The 13,772-nt window shown below is 39.9% G+C and overlaps 1 protein-coding gene across 2 annotated transcripts in view; it reads right to left on the bottom strand.

The window, feature by feature from the left end:
• LOC145986678 (fatty acyl-CoA reductase 1-like) overlaps nucleotides 1-13,772 on the bottom strand; it is a 125,532-nt gene that overhangs the window by 108,581 nt on the left and 3,179 nt on the right. The gene's annotated exons all lie outside the window — the stretch shown is intronic.

Consider the following 13,772-nt stretch of genomic DNA (forward strand, 5'->3'; position numbering starts at 1 on the left):
TGATTACAAAGCGACGACGTTACCACTACTCCATCAGAGAGGCCTCCATATTATTGATTTTGCGCATTTCAGAGCAGAATCCTGCGTAATTTCCGACCTGTTGTGTGCGAAGTTTCTGTGTGCAAAAGTTATGTAACATGTTGAAAGTTTTACATTGGGCTCCTTATAGGTGGGGGCCAAACGAGAACTGGACGGGCCCTGGCACCCTGCCCCTCCCCCTCCAAGGTTTCGGTGCCCGTGGTGATGTGATTTATATACAATATGACAATGTTTTATCACACCTGGAAAATGATACATTTGTTACAATCATGCAGTAATAACTTTTCCTGATTAAAGATAGGTTGAAGGAACCTTCACTGCTGCATTTCTCGTGAAATTCTGGAATCATTTTTGATTTTAGTCTGCCTACCACGCGGGAGACCCGAAATGGGTGATTTAAGGTCGGAATTTTTCCGCCTTTGTCCCCGCAAAAATAGGCTCCATGCCCTAACAGCCTCAAAAAGGCGGCCGGAGCGTAGTGCTGACCATATCACCTCGAAGATGTCCGATATCGAAAATATGTGGGGCCCTACCTTCATGGCACGGTGCTATATGCACAGGGAACTTTAAATTCACCTTTAACTGTATGTGTGTGTGTGTATATATATATATATATATATATATATATATATATATATATATATATATATATATATTTTATTCGTTTCTGTAACCCCTAAGTAACTACGTTTATTTTTTACGTACGCAAATACGAACCTTATAATATGTCGATGGCTGAGGGCCCCCTAAAAGCTTACTTGTCTCCCCCCCCCCCCCCCCCCGCACTGCGGGGTTTTTGTGGATCCGGCATTGACGGTTATACGTGTACTATTGGGCTTCGAGCGTATATCGCTTGTCTTGCCTGATCGAGGGAAAAAGCTCTCGATTCCGTACGCTAATAGCGTCGTCTTATGATGCATTGCAGCTCAAAAAAAAACCCAAATTCTTAATTTTAAGCGGGCAAACAGTTTCCAGAAGAAACTGATCTGCGCGATTATTTTTAGTGGAGGCACATAGTGGTTCGGATTACACTTTAAACTGTAGGTCCAGTCCCAATCAGCCTATCTGTGCATAAAAGTGGACTTAAAACGAAATCTCAAACTCATCGTAGCGATTAACACACAGGTAGAATAACGACGTTACATAACCAAAAATCAATATCAAATAAATTAATAACTCTTTAAAATACAATTGCACTAATCTACCATCTGTAGGGCCAGGTTAACACACAGACGCCAGTGCCTTGTTAGTCTGCAAAATGTAGAAGGGTAGTTAAATGTCCAGAAATCCATAAATTCTAATGGGTTCTATTAGGTTCCGCAACAAGACCGAAACCTCTTTTTCTCGCACAATTTAAATTCGGTCCAAGTTGCGTATTGTTTCATTTCAATACCGAACTTGGACCGTATTTAAATTGATTGCTAATTTTTTTATCCTGGACCGGAAATGAATTTATTTAAACGTGTACTACGCGGTTGAGAGGTTGATGTTTGGGTGTTTTCAAAACTGGTCACTCCTTACACCCCTTCAAAATATTGCATTTTTATGCTTATTTTGACATTATATTCTTCTGTAGCAATGCTTTTTACAAATATGATCTTTTGAAGATTTCAACGAAGTAGCAATCGGCATATTAGTAACATCAATAGTCACATTCCTTGGAATATTATTAACATCACATAATAGAGTAACTCTTCTTTTTATTATATTAAAATACCCACCTCTTTTAACGCCTAACGCTCTTTCTTTCCCTTCATATACTACTTGTTTTTTCTATATTTTTGGATTTTTTTTCAAATATTTCTTTACGATTGTTTGAAACTAAAGAAATATGGTAGTTAAAGATGTATGATGTTATATGTCTGCATAATTTTACTACATACTCTTGCTTCTTCATGTAATAATAATTTCTATTATTTTTATTATTATAAACACTATTCTCAATCGTAAAATTTATTATCAAATAATTTTAACTATATTCTTTCAATATAATTTATTATTACATGTTGATTGATTTATTGATTTGGTTTATTTTACTTAGTATTTCTGCCACTTTTGGCTAATCGCGAAGATGAGGGTGAATGATGATATGATGAAACTATACCCATGCCGAGATTCGAACCCGGGACCCCTGGGGTCGTAGCACGCTGTGCTAACCAGTCCGTCACGGTGGCAGGCTTATAGTTACATGTGAACAGGTAGGACTCCCTTCTCCTTTCGGGATCGTAGCGCCAATATTTTGAAAGAAAATGGTTACTTGCCAGCCAATCTACGTTGGAATTTTATGGGAAGAATGCGAGGGTTTAAGTAATCCACCTTCTCCCATTCTCCCCAACGGGTTGCCAGCCACCTGGGTTTGCTCAGTGCTGATAGCTTCAACAAGAATGAGTCGTGCCGGTAAACGTTTAAAAGTACGAAGCGAGGAACGTGAATTATCTAGTGCCAAATGTTTAATAATGGAATACGAGTTTTAGTTTATTTAGAGCTTTTGCCCACACTATGCACAGATAGGCTAATCGGGACTGGACCTACAGTTTAAAGTGGGATCCGAACCACTATGTGCCTCCACCAGGACCTCTTAATACAAAACGACAACGTTTATAAGCCACTACGTCATCGGGGAGGCAACTAATGGAATACAAGAATCAATGGTACCACAGGGGGGGGGATGTTGGCACGGAGGCCACAGACAGTGTATAACGTCTCTCCTGTGTGCGTCCTTTTCACAAAGGGTTGAAAATAATAGTTATTGTAAATTATGATGTTGCGTTGACGATGAGCTGTACTTTATTTACTAATTCTAATATTTGTGTCTGTGGGGCTGTACATAAAAGTAACCCCCCTCCTCCTCACACACGGTTGGTCTCGGGACTTATTTATGCTTTAATGAATCTTGCTATGAATCTTCTGTTTGAACACTTAGATCAATATTTTAACTATAGGTGTCGCGGCATTCATCTGGTTATTGTTTCCCCTTTGTTGTTTGTTTATTACCCTTGTTGCTGGTCGTATTGTGGTTTGTAAATAAAGAGTAATATTGTAACAATTCGTATTTCTGAATGCAAATAATAATATGAAAGCTGTATTATTTTCTCAAATATAGTGTTTATACAGTAAATACAGAAAGAAACTGTTGTTTTTTCAATATGTTGAAATTCTGAAACAGTAATGTAGCATTGGTGCTCCTTTTTTTCTGTTCTCTTTTATCAATTCACATTTTGGAGTGCAAAATAATAATAATAAAGTTTATTATTTCCTGAAATAAAGAGTTAATATTGTAAATCATTGTTTTTCATGTTAGTGAGAACAATAACAAAATGTCACAATGACGGTTAATTAAATTAAAAGTTTGCTCCAGAAGCTCTCCGTTGGTAATTCATGGGGCAGAGAAACCCTTGATGTTGCTTCAACAACAATTACAGATGTGTAATTTAAAATACTAGTAAGTTGGAATTGTTCTTTGGAGTTTTTCTTCCCTTTTTTAATGCATCCAGAGTGCAGAGTAGTATATTTCCTCAAAAGATAAGCAATTTTCCTGTGACTCTGTTTGTCATGTTCAAAATGTAGTACATTTACAATTTTTAAAGAAATTCCTTCCTGATGTTGGACAGAACTAAATTTTAAATATGTCCTTGAGAAACAGAAAGACTGCAGTGCTAGAAGTTACAGTAACATTTACGGTATTATGCCGTTAAAATTTGACAGTGCCTGTTTATTTGCAATAAATGGAAGCAACTGTTTTTTTTTATTTGAATTTGAAAATTTATGCATAAAGATAGATAATGGTTATAAATTGCAGTTTCGTGGGCCGTAAGTATATTTTTAGAAACTGAATCATTAGAGGAAAGTAACAAAACTCGGACCTCAGCTCCTAAATCGGACCCCCAGCTTATCTTTTCAAGGAAGCGCCGCAGACTGACGACGTGTAGGGTAACTATTCTAAATGACGTCACGAGCCAGTGGCCTCGTCATTTTTCATTTCGCATTGAGTAGCAGCGCGTGGGCATGAATTTCTCTTTACCTGCTGAAGTGAAAATATTTCGGCTGTCAGTAACTTAATAAGATTTTGACTTCTACATTTGTAAAAGAGTTTGTGTCTCATTACTAGTATGTAAAAGTAGAGTAGATCTAACACAAGTTGTTATATAATAGTTTCGTAAAGGCAGTAAGTGGAGATGGCAACCTTTTGAAACAATGGCCCTTTCCTAATTCGGACCCCTCCATGTTCCAAAGTCGGACCCCCACTTTTCAGGGAACATTTTGAGGAAGTCTGATTATATCCTTTCATTTTATAGGTTTCAAATAATGGCAAGAAAAGGCAGAAGCGACAAGAAAAGGTCCTGGTCCCATGGGTCGATGGCCAGAGCGATGGATGCAATGAGAACAAAGAAAATGGGCTTGAAGAAAGCTGCTAATAATTTTGTTGTCCCTAAAACAACGTTTTATCCAGTGAGAGATATTAGAATCCTGAAGAAGCATCCCAGACAAAAATGGGTCGTCCGACTCTACTTACACCTCAACTAAAGGACGAATTTCTTAAGTATTAAGTTAAAGTAGAAAATATAAAGCAAACTGAGATTAAGTAATATTATGTTTTGTTTAGCGATGGAGAGAACTTTGTTTGGTATGACGCATGGCATATCAACGGAACGGAACAATATTGACCATCCTTTAAGAGAGACGGTTCGGCCGAACGAAAATGGCTCACCTTGTTTCTGAAGAGACACAGGTAATATCTGTCTGTTCGTCGGCCGACTGCTAGAGCAGAACGACTGCAAAACATTGTTACTATGAATTTACGCATAAGTACTCGGATATAACTGTGTTTAAAAAGATCATCATAATATTACATAATCTCAGTTTGCTTTATATTTTCTACTTTAAATTATCATTCAATTGCCATTTATAATATTTATTTTACAAATATTAGTAGGGGGTCCGAATTTGGAGTACTTTTTCAAATCGCTCATCTTTGCACTTTTTGCTAGAATTCAAAATGCTGTTGGCAGTATGCCCTAAAGTGGATTCTGACACAGGGAGCTCTTTGGCAACTTATCAGAGAGTTTTTTTTAACACCGAGAAATCATTTCCAACTTTACTATTAAGAAATATGCCTATGTATATCATCGATAAACCAGTTGGGGGTCCGACGTTGGTCACTTACCTCTAACATTGCATTAATTAGGTTAATGGTTATGGAAAAACCGAACGGCCTTGCCATTTTTATGGTAAACTGTCAGAAGTTATCGTAACATTTAAAATATTCTACAGTTAATTTATAAAAACGGTACAAAACCGTTTTTTTTTCAATTTGTATATTTTATCGTGAATAAAAGTAAATAATGATTATAAATTGCACTTGCTTACACCATGAATATATTGTTTAAAACTGAATAAATCAAATTACATTAATCAGAGCAACTAGTCTTTGCCGAGAAACTATCACGATCATTTATTTACGGTAGTTGGACTGCGGAGGAAATTGACGGTCTTGGACCGTCATTTCTCCAGTTATGTGGAGTCATGTATCTGTATTATTTGTTATTTTTTGCCACTTTTCTGCAACTTTTGAATAGCGGCAATGATCAGGATGAATGATGATGAGATGAAACTGATGAGCGGATAATAATTCCTGCTCACGCCAGAACTCGATTCGGGAAAACTTCGATGGTGAGAACTTGATCCAAGCACTGAATTCGAATAAAGGTAGAGCAGGACAAAAAAGCGACCGGGTGGAGCGATGTTGTAAAGGCTGGTAACTGCAATCGCTTTCCCCCCTCCACGCAAGCCTGTTCCCTTGCAGGTGTTCATTGGTCGAGCCCTCTCCAGTCACTAGTTGCGCTCGCTCCAGAGATTACCGGAACGGAGTATTTATTACATTTTGCCAGACAATAAAGTTAAAGAACTCAAAAGATATTACACAATACAAAGTTGTTGTTTCCAAGATAGGCTAGCCCAGTGATATTCAAACTGTGCGGGGAGGCGCCGAAGTTTCGCAGGGGAGGCAACGAAGTTTCGCAGGGGAGATGCCGAAGTTTCGCAGGGGAGGCGCCGAAGTTTCGCAGGGGAGATGCCGAAGTTTCGCAGTGGAGGCGCAGAAGTTTCGCAGGGGAGGCGCCGAAGGTTCGCAGTGGAGGCGCAGAAGTTTCGCAGGGGAGACGCCGAAGTTTCGCAGTGGAGGCGCAGAAGTTTCGCAGGGGAGACGCCGAAGTTTCGCAGGGGAGGCGTCGAAGTTTCGCAGGGGAGGCGCAGAAGTTTCGCAGGGGAGACGCCAAAGTTTCGCAGTGGAAGCGCAGAAGTTTCGTAGGGGAGACGCCGAAGTTTCGCAGTGGAGGCGCAGAAGTTTCTCAGTGGAGGCGCAGAAGTTTCGCAGGGGAGGCGCAGAAGTTTCGCAGGGGAGACGCAGAAGTTTTGCAGGGGAGGCGCCGAAGGTTCGCAGTGGAGGCGCAGAAGTTTCGCAGGGGAGGCGCCGAAGGTTCGCAGGGGAGGCGTCGAAGTTTCGCAGTGGAGGCGCAGAAGTTTCGCAGGGGAGATGCCGAAGTTTCTCAGTGGAGGCGCAGAAGTTTCGCAGTGGAGACGCCGAAGTTTCGCAGGGGAGGCGTCGAAGTTTCGCAGTGGAGGCGCAGACGTTTCGCAGGGGAGGCGCCGAAGTTTCGCAGTGGAGGCGCAGAAGTTTCGCAGGGGAGGCGCAGAAGTTTCGCAGGGGAGGCGCAGAAGTTTCGCAGGGGATAAGTCGAAGTTTCGCAGGGGAGACGCCGAAGTTTCGCAGGGGAGACGCCGAAGTTTCTCAGTGGAGGCGCAGAAGTTTCGCAGGGGAGACGCCGAAGTTTTGCAGGGGAGGCGCCGAAGTTTCGCAGTGGAGGCGCCGAAGTTTCGCAGGGGAGGCGCAGAAGTTTCGCAGGGGAGGCGTCGAAGTTTCGCAGTGGAGGCGCAGAAGTTTCGCAGGGGAGGCGCCGAAGTTTCGCAGGGATTACGACAATGTTTCGCAGGCGATACGCCGAAGTTTCGCAGGGGAGGCGCCGAAGTTTTGCTGGGGAGGCGCCGAAGTTTCGCAGAGGAGGCGCAGAAGTTTCGCAGGGGAGACGCCAAAGTTTCGCAGTGGAGGCGCAGAAGTTTCGCAGGGGAGACGCCGAAGTTTCGCAGGGGAGACGCAGAAGTTTCTCAGTGGAGGCGCTGAAGTTTCGCAGGGGAGACGCCGAAGTTTGGCAGGGGAGGCGCCGAAGTTTCGCAGTGGAGGCGCCGAAGTTTTGCAGGGGAGGCGCAGAAGTTTCGCAGGGGAGGCGTCGAAGTTTCGCAGTGGAGGCGCAGAAGTTTCGCAGGGGAGACGCCGAAGTTTCGCAGGGGAGGCGCCGAAGTTTCGCAGGGATAACGACGATGTTTCGCAGGCGATACGCCGAAGTTTCGCATAGGAGGCGTCGAAGTTTCGCAGGGGAGGCGCCGAAGGTTTGCAGGGGAAGCGCCGAAGTTTCGCAGGGAGGCGCCGAGTTTCGCAAGGGATACGCCGAAGTTTCGCAAGGGAGGCGCCGAAATTTCGCAGGGGAGGCGCTGGCTTACCTACCTTACCAACTGGCTCTACAGCTCTAGGTGAGCTTTAGCCTCCTGTACTATCAGCCTCCAAGCATCTCGGTCCAATATCTTCTCCCTCCATCCATGGACTCCCATTCTTTGTAGATCTTGTACGACACTATCCCACCATCTTAGTTTGGGTATGCCTCTTATTCTTGTGGAATACATTCTCTCATACGTGATTGTTCGCGGCATTCTATCCTTATTCATACGTTCTATGTGACCCATCCAAGTAATTCTTCTGGCTTTAATAAATCTTACTATATCCTTTTGGTTTAAGATGGAATTTATCTCTTCATTGTTTCGACTTCTCCAAAAATCTCCATCCTTGATTGGTCCATAAATTTTTCTAAATATTCTTCTTTCTGTTTTAGCCAAATTAATGTATATGCCGACGACGTAGTTATAATATCCAGAACAGAACATACAGAATATTAGAAGAAGAAGGAAATAAAATTGGGTTACAGACAAACATGAACAAAACCATATTCATACTACTGATACCAAAACAAGGTAAAGAAACGTTACCACCAATTTACAATAGATGACAAGAAATTCGAAGCAGTAACAAACTTCAAGTATCTTGGAATGACGATAAATGCCCAAAATAATATGCATGATACAATTAGAGAAAGAATAAACACAGGGAACAAAGCATATTATGCCAATATACAATTACTAAAAAGCAAGTTAATTAGCAGATATACAAACTATTGATTTACAAGACACTTATAAGACCGGTAAAAACTTACAGTGCTGAGGTATGGACAATGAGTTTAGAAGATGAACAACAGAGCTTCAGATAAAATATTTTTTCTGAAAGTTAAAATATGTTAATAAAAATCCTATTAATATCTTCTCTACCATTGGTTCTTCCACAGCAACGCCATCTCCCGTGTTTTTCAACTGCACTCTTACTTTGTAGGAGACATGATGATGCCAAAAACTGCATTCATAGTGGATTTTTCTGATATTTTACACAAATTGAATGTTCTGAATGTATCTCTACAAGGTAAAAAGGATCCTGCACCTATCAGACAAAGTGTCAGCCTTCAAAAGGAAGTTGCCGCTTTGTAAGAGAAGGATTAAAAATTAAAGCATTGGGGTCATTGCTTTCGTACATCGAGAAAGTTGTTAGAAGAAACAGGACTATAATTACAACTACATCACGTAAATGAAGAAATCCAAACATTGATGTATGTCTGTTTTTAACATCCATTATCCGAGTTTTATACTGCCTGTATTTATTCTTATTTCACATGAATGTCGTATCGCTGAATGAATTAACACCAGCTTATATTGTTCGCCACCTGTAGCAATCTCACACATTATATATTTTCTTTACTTGTATATCTACCAGCAGTAAAGAAACACATGATAAGATTTTGTGTTTCTTTTTATGGTCATGTGTATTTATATATTATTATTATTATGGAGGGGAAGCGCGTGCTGATTTTGGCAGCGGAGGGGTGCCAAGATAGAAGATAGTTTGAAAACCCCTGGGCTAGCCAATAAGGCCAACAGATGTCGTGGTAAGACACATGTAAGCAACGCACTTGCCCCTCCGGCCAGATACTGTAGAGGTATAGATGGCTCTCTAGTAGCCGGCGACACGTTGCAATACGTGAGTGTAATTTGCGTGTGCAACTGGGAGAATGATTGCACTCTGAGCTTTTAGTGCTGTGTTCAATATCTCGTCCATGTTTTCCTTCGCTGGAACGTCATTATTAACTCAAAAATTACTGTAATTGTATGATTGAATACTTGCTGGGGCGTAAGGCACTGGCGTACTTAGAGGAGTAGCCCCTCCAGTAATTTTGAGAAAAATCAAATTATTTACGAAGCTGTAAATAAGTCGGGGAAAAAGCAAAGTGGTAAATACAAACTATATAACAGGCACAAACATACCATTTTTGTCTTTGAACAATTTTTAAAACGAAGTTTAGAAGTGGTAATTTTACGAAATATTTTGTAGTTATTTGATATCCACTTTTTCAATTCCAGCCCCTCCGAAAAAAATCCAGTGTACGCTAGTGTTGTAAGGAGTGAACTTTTGAGAAGGCAACCAAAAGTTAACCAACTCCCACGTAGTACATCTCGGTAACTGCAGTCTTTCAGACTAACGAGGTTCTGGCGACTAGACCCACGGCCAATGTAATCCTCTGCGAGGCTTGATGTGTCGTTCATATGTGCTTGTGATTGTCCCTTCGTCCACTTCGTCTTATCGCCAGTCATCCTCATCGTCCCGATTAGCCAAAAGTGGAAGAAATGCGACCATTAAATAAACTTAATCAATCAATCAATGAAAGCTTGATGGCAAAATCGTTTAGTGCAAGAAATGCTCGAGTGGACATTTCTATTTTAAATTTCGTGTTAGTGTAACGTTATTTATGAAACTAACTGTTACAATGAATAAGGATAAATAGAATAGCTATACACCACTGAAAAATCGTATCATTATTTTACAGCACAAATTTAAATGTTCTCACCACTGTTTAAAGAGACGAAATGCATACGCACAAGCCAGTACTATGTGAAAATAATTTTAGTTTTTGAAGTCCACTTGATGCACAAATAGGAGTAGGACTGGGCCTACAGTTTAAAGTGGAATCCGAACCACTATGTGCCTCCAACGGGTATCTGTGTGAAGAAAAAGCAAGTAGTGCAGTAAGAATTCGGTAGCTGCCAGAATACATTTAAGGCTCCGTGCAGTTGATAAACTTGAGCCGCTTTCCTGCGCAAGTAATTGTCGTGTTTCTCTGTAGATGGCAGGAGCTTCTACACGTACTTCTAGTTTTATTTAAGCTCGATAGAGGGCAGAGTATTGCATTTTCATTTTAAAATTTTCTTTTCACGTTCTGAACCTTTTATTAAAAGAATGTCCATTTGCATTAAATTAGAAACAACTAAAAGATTTAAACTTTGAATAGTAAATATTTATAACTCTGTGGAAATTATGGAATTGAGTTTGATGTGAGATGTATCATAAGTAATATTTAAATATATAATTGCTTACTCATTTTTAACTCAGCTTATTCAATGTGACTAATGTAACATTGTTTGCCACACATATTGAAACAAAAAACTTCAATGCAAGAAAAACGAAGGTTCCTATTCTGAACATCTGAAGAGTGAAATGACAAGATATCAGATTCTAGAAATTCAGCAAAGCATTGTAACAAATTTATGCACATCGTACAAATGATGTGACAAACGTAACGTAAAGTAAAAGCTTAAGAAACACATAAGGATGATAACAATGTGATATTCTTGACATTACAAATTTGAATCTTACATCACGGAGAGAGAGAGAGAGAGAGAGACGTAAAAAGAGAGAGATGGGGGGGAGGTCTCTGTATTCACATCAACTGCTTACATCTCTTCATTAGATGAAAAATGTTCTCTACTATTGACCATGACCGGAAGACTGATTTTTTTCAAAGGATCAGCCTCCTCATAAGAAATGTGGTCCTTGGCAGAGGTCACTTAAAGTATGATCCAGCTCTACTCGTAACGGAGGCTTCTATGTCATTCTGGACTATATCAATGTTAACCAACTATGACACAACATACCAGTCACCGGGACTTAAAGAATGCATCAGGTTCCTGGCAATAGAATCATTAATAGGGATAGGATTTTGATGACCTCAAAATCACCAAAATATGCAAAATAAAATATGCTCTTATGACCTAAAATTTTACAAAATATACACTATAATTTGAAAAATATGCCCCTATAACTGGACTGTTTCAAACATCAATATCTAACTTATGCTGAAATATTTTCACATAGTACTATTTTTAGTTCACTTTATGGGCCCTGAGTTGCAATACACAATGAATACTTTCTCTAAATTTTCAAAAAAAATTAAAAAGATTTTGCTACAGTCCAGAAAGAAACCCTCTCGACCAAACATGGGAGTAAGAACGAATCCACAAATGAATGCATATTTCTTGAAAATGCAGAAATATGCTAAATATGACCGAAAATCCATCAAAATATGCTATATCACGCAAAAAAGGCCAAGTGTGCCAAAATATGCCCTTAAAAAGCTCCTTAACTTAATTAGTTTCTTCATAATATGAATTTCTATATGTTTGGGGAACACATCACCCTTGCCCCCCCAAAAAAATGCTAAGTCATGAAAATCGTAACCTTAATCATTACTACTTGCATTGTCCACTTCTAACTGTTCTGTGGCAAGTGATATGGTTCCACTGGTTGCTATTTGGTCCCCTGCTTACCGATACAAGAAAACCTTAATGCGTCCCACTGCCCTTACTTATCAGGCTTGTTGAATGGCACTAGGATGTGGGATGTTTTTAAAGAAATATCCTTATGTCCCAGCTCTGGCAGCAACCGTGAGCTACAACTTAACATAATGTTTACTATATACTTATGATACTAGGGCCTCTCCGTCGGCGTAGTGGTAACGTCGCCGCCTTGTAATCAAGGGATCTCGGGTTCGCTACCTCGTAGAGACACATTGCACAGTGGTCCGGATCACACTGTTAAAACTGTAGGTCCAGTCCCGATTAACCTATCTGTGCATAAAGTGGACTTAAAACATCAATTCAAACAATTCAATATTTATGACAACACTTAGCCCACTTTTTTTACACATGGTGCCACCTACTTACGTTATGTTAGTTACGTTGATCTAGTTTCGCTAGTCACAGCTTTTATTGGAACTTTGGAGCAATATTTCCAATTATAGTTTATGAGGTCATTTGTTGGCTCTACACTTTGGTGTAAGAGTTTTGCTTATACAGGGTGGCTACCATAGGCGCCGACTCCATGAGGCTTGTGGGGGCTCGAGCCCCCCCCCCCATGTTAACGATGTGGCGCAGAGCCCCCTGATAATTTTGCTTAAGAGGATCTAATGTATTATTTTGCTTCTCTTGAAAAGTTTACTCTGAATTGTCCCACATGAACTTAACTTTAAATACACATTTGAAATGTTCTAGACCATCAACTTTGGAGGGCTGCGACCGCTAAACCATCAACTTTGCGGGGGCTATGACCAGAGACAGCAAAACACATGACTTATTAGTATATGCTAAGTATGTAATTATGAGTATTGTTAAAATTTTTACTAAAAAGAGTTTCAAAGGACAATGTGCATGAACTAGGGAAGTAGATGGGACGTTTGGGCTACAAATGGCTCACATGACATTCAGAACGAGATCATTGATATATTAGGGAGATCTGTTTTGCGCTCCGTGGTAGCAGATATTAAAAGTCGGGAATATTTTGCTATTATGGCTGACAAAACTTGTGACATATCCATCCGTGAAAAAATGACATTTTGCATTCGAACTGTAAATGAAAATTTTAATTTAATATTTTTGAGGAATTCATGGGCTTTTATGAGATTCCGAAAACTGAGGCCAAAACTTAAAAAAGGGAGAGAGTGAGTCATTCATTAATTTATTTCAGTGATCAGAGGTCCCCCCCCCAATAATTTTGACAAGTCGGCGGTCCTGGTGGCTACTCACCGGGAATTCCTTGAATTCCGGGAATTATGCGTGAATTCTACGTGAATTTTTCTTCGCAGACGTGAAAAAGTGCAATGTTTATGAATTCACACATTTACAAGTGCTCTGAGGCAAAATTTTCACCATTTAGCTTTTATTTTTATTGAGGAAGGAATAAGGAAGCTGCATGAAAAATAAACAGAATTGTCTCAATCCGTTTACTTGTTTAGTGTCCTTTGCAGAATAATATATCTGACAGACAAAAGATGATTGCAAGATAAGATATCTTGAACTTGATTGGGTAAATTTGAGTTTCAAACTTATGTTTGTATATTTTTCGTGTCGGAGTATGTGTGTATGTAAACTCCGAACCTTAAATTGTATATTTTAAAATAGTATGTGATACCCCGTTTAATTATATTAAATTAGAATTTTTGGGCGCATTGGAATCACGCAGACGATTTACACCGTTAATATATTTTTGTATGGGTGATGAGAGGCGGGTAATACGTGAGGTTGAAGTAGAGAAAATATCTACTTGTACTCTTGAACTTTTGGAAAGTTATCCTTGAAAAGCGGGAACATGGTCTTAGAGTGGCCACTCTTTTATCTAAAAAGCTTTAAAATATGCTTTTTTCGTGACTAACGTAACATCGATACGACGCACATTCAGGACCATAGAACTAGCA

This window comes from Lepisma saccharinum, chromosome 4, assembly GCF_977018435.1.
Source record: "Lepisma saccharinum chromosome 4, izLepSacc3.1, whole genome shotgun sequence".
Lineage (NCBI taxonomy): Eukaryota > Metazoa > Arthropoda > Insecta > Zygentoma > Lepismatidae > Lepisma > Lepisma saccharinum.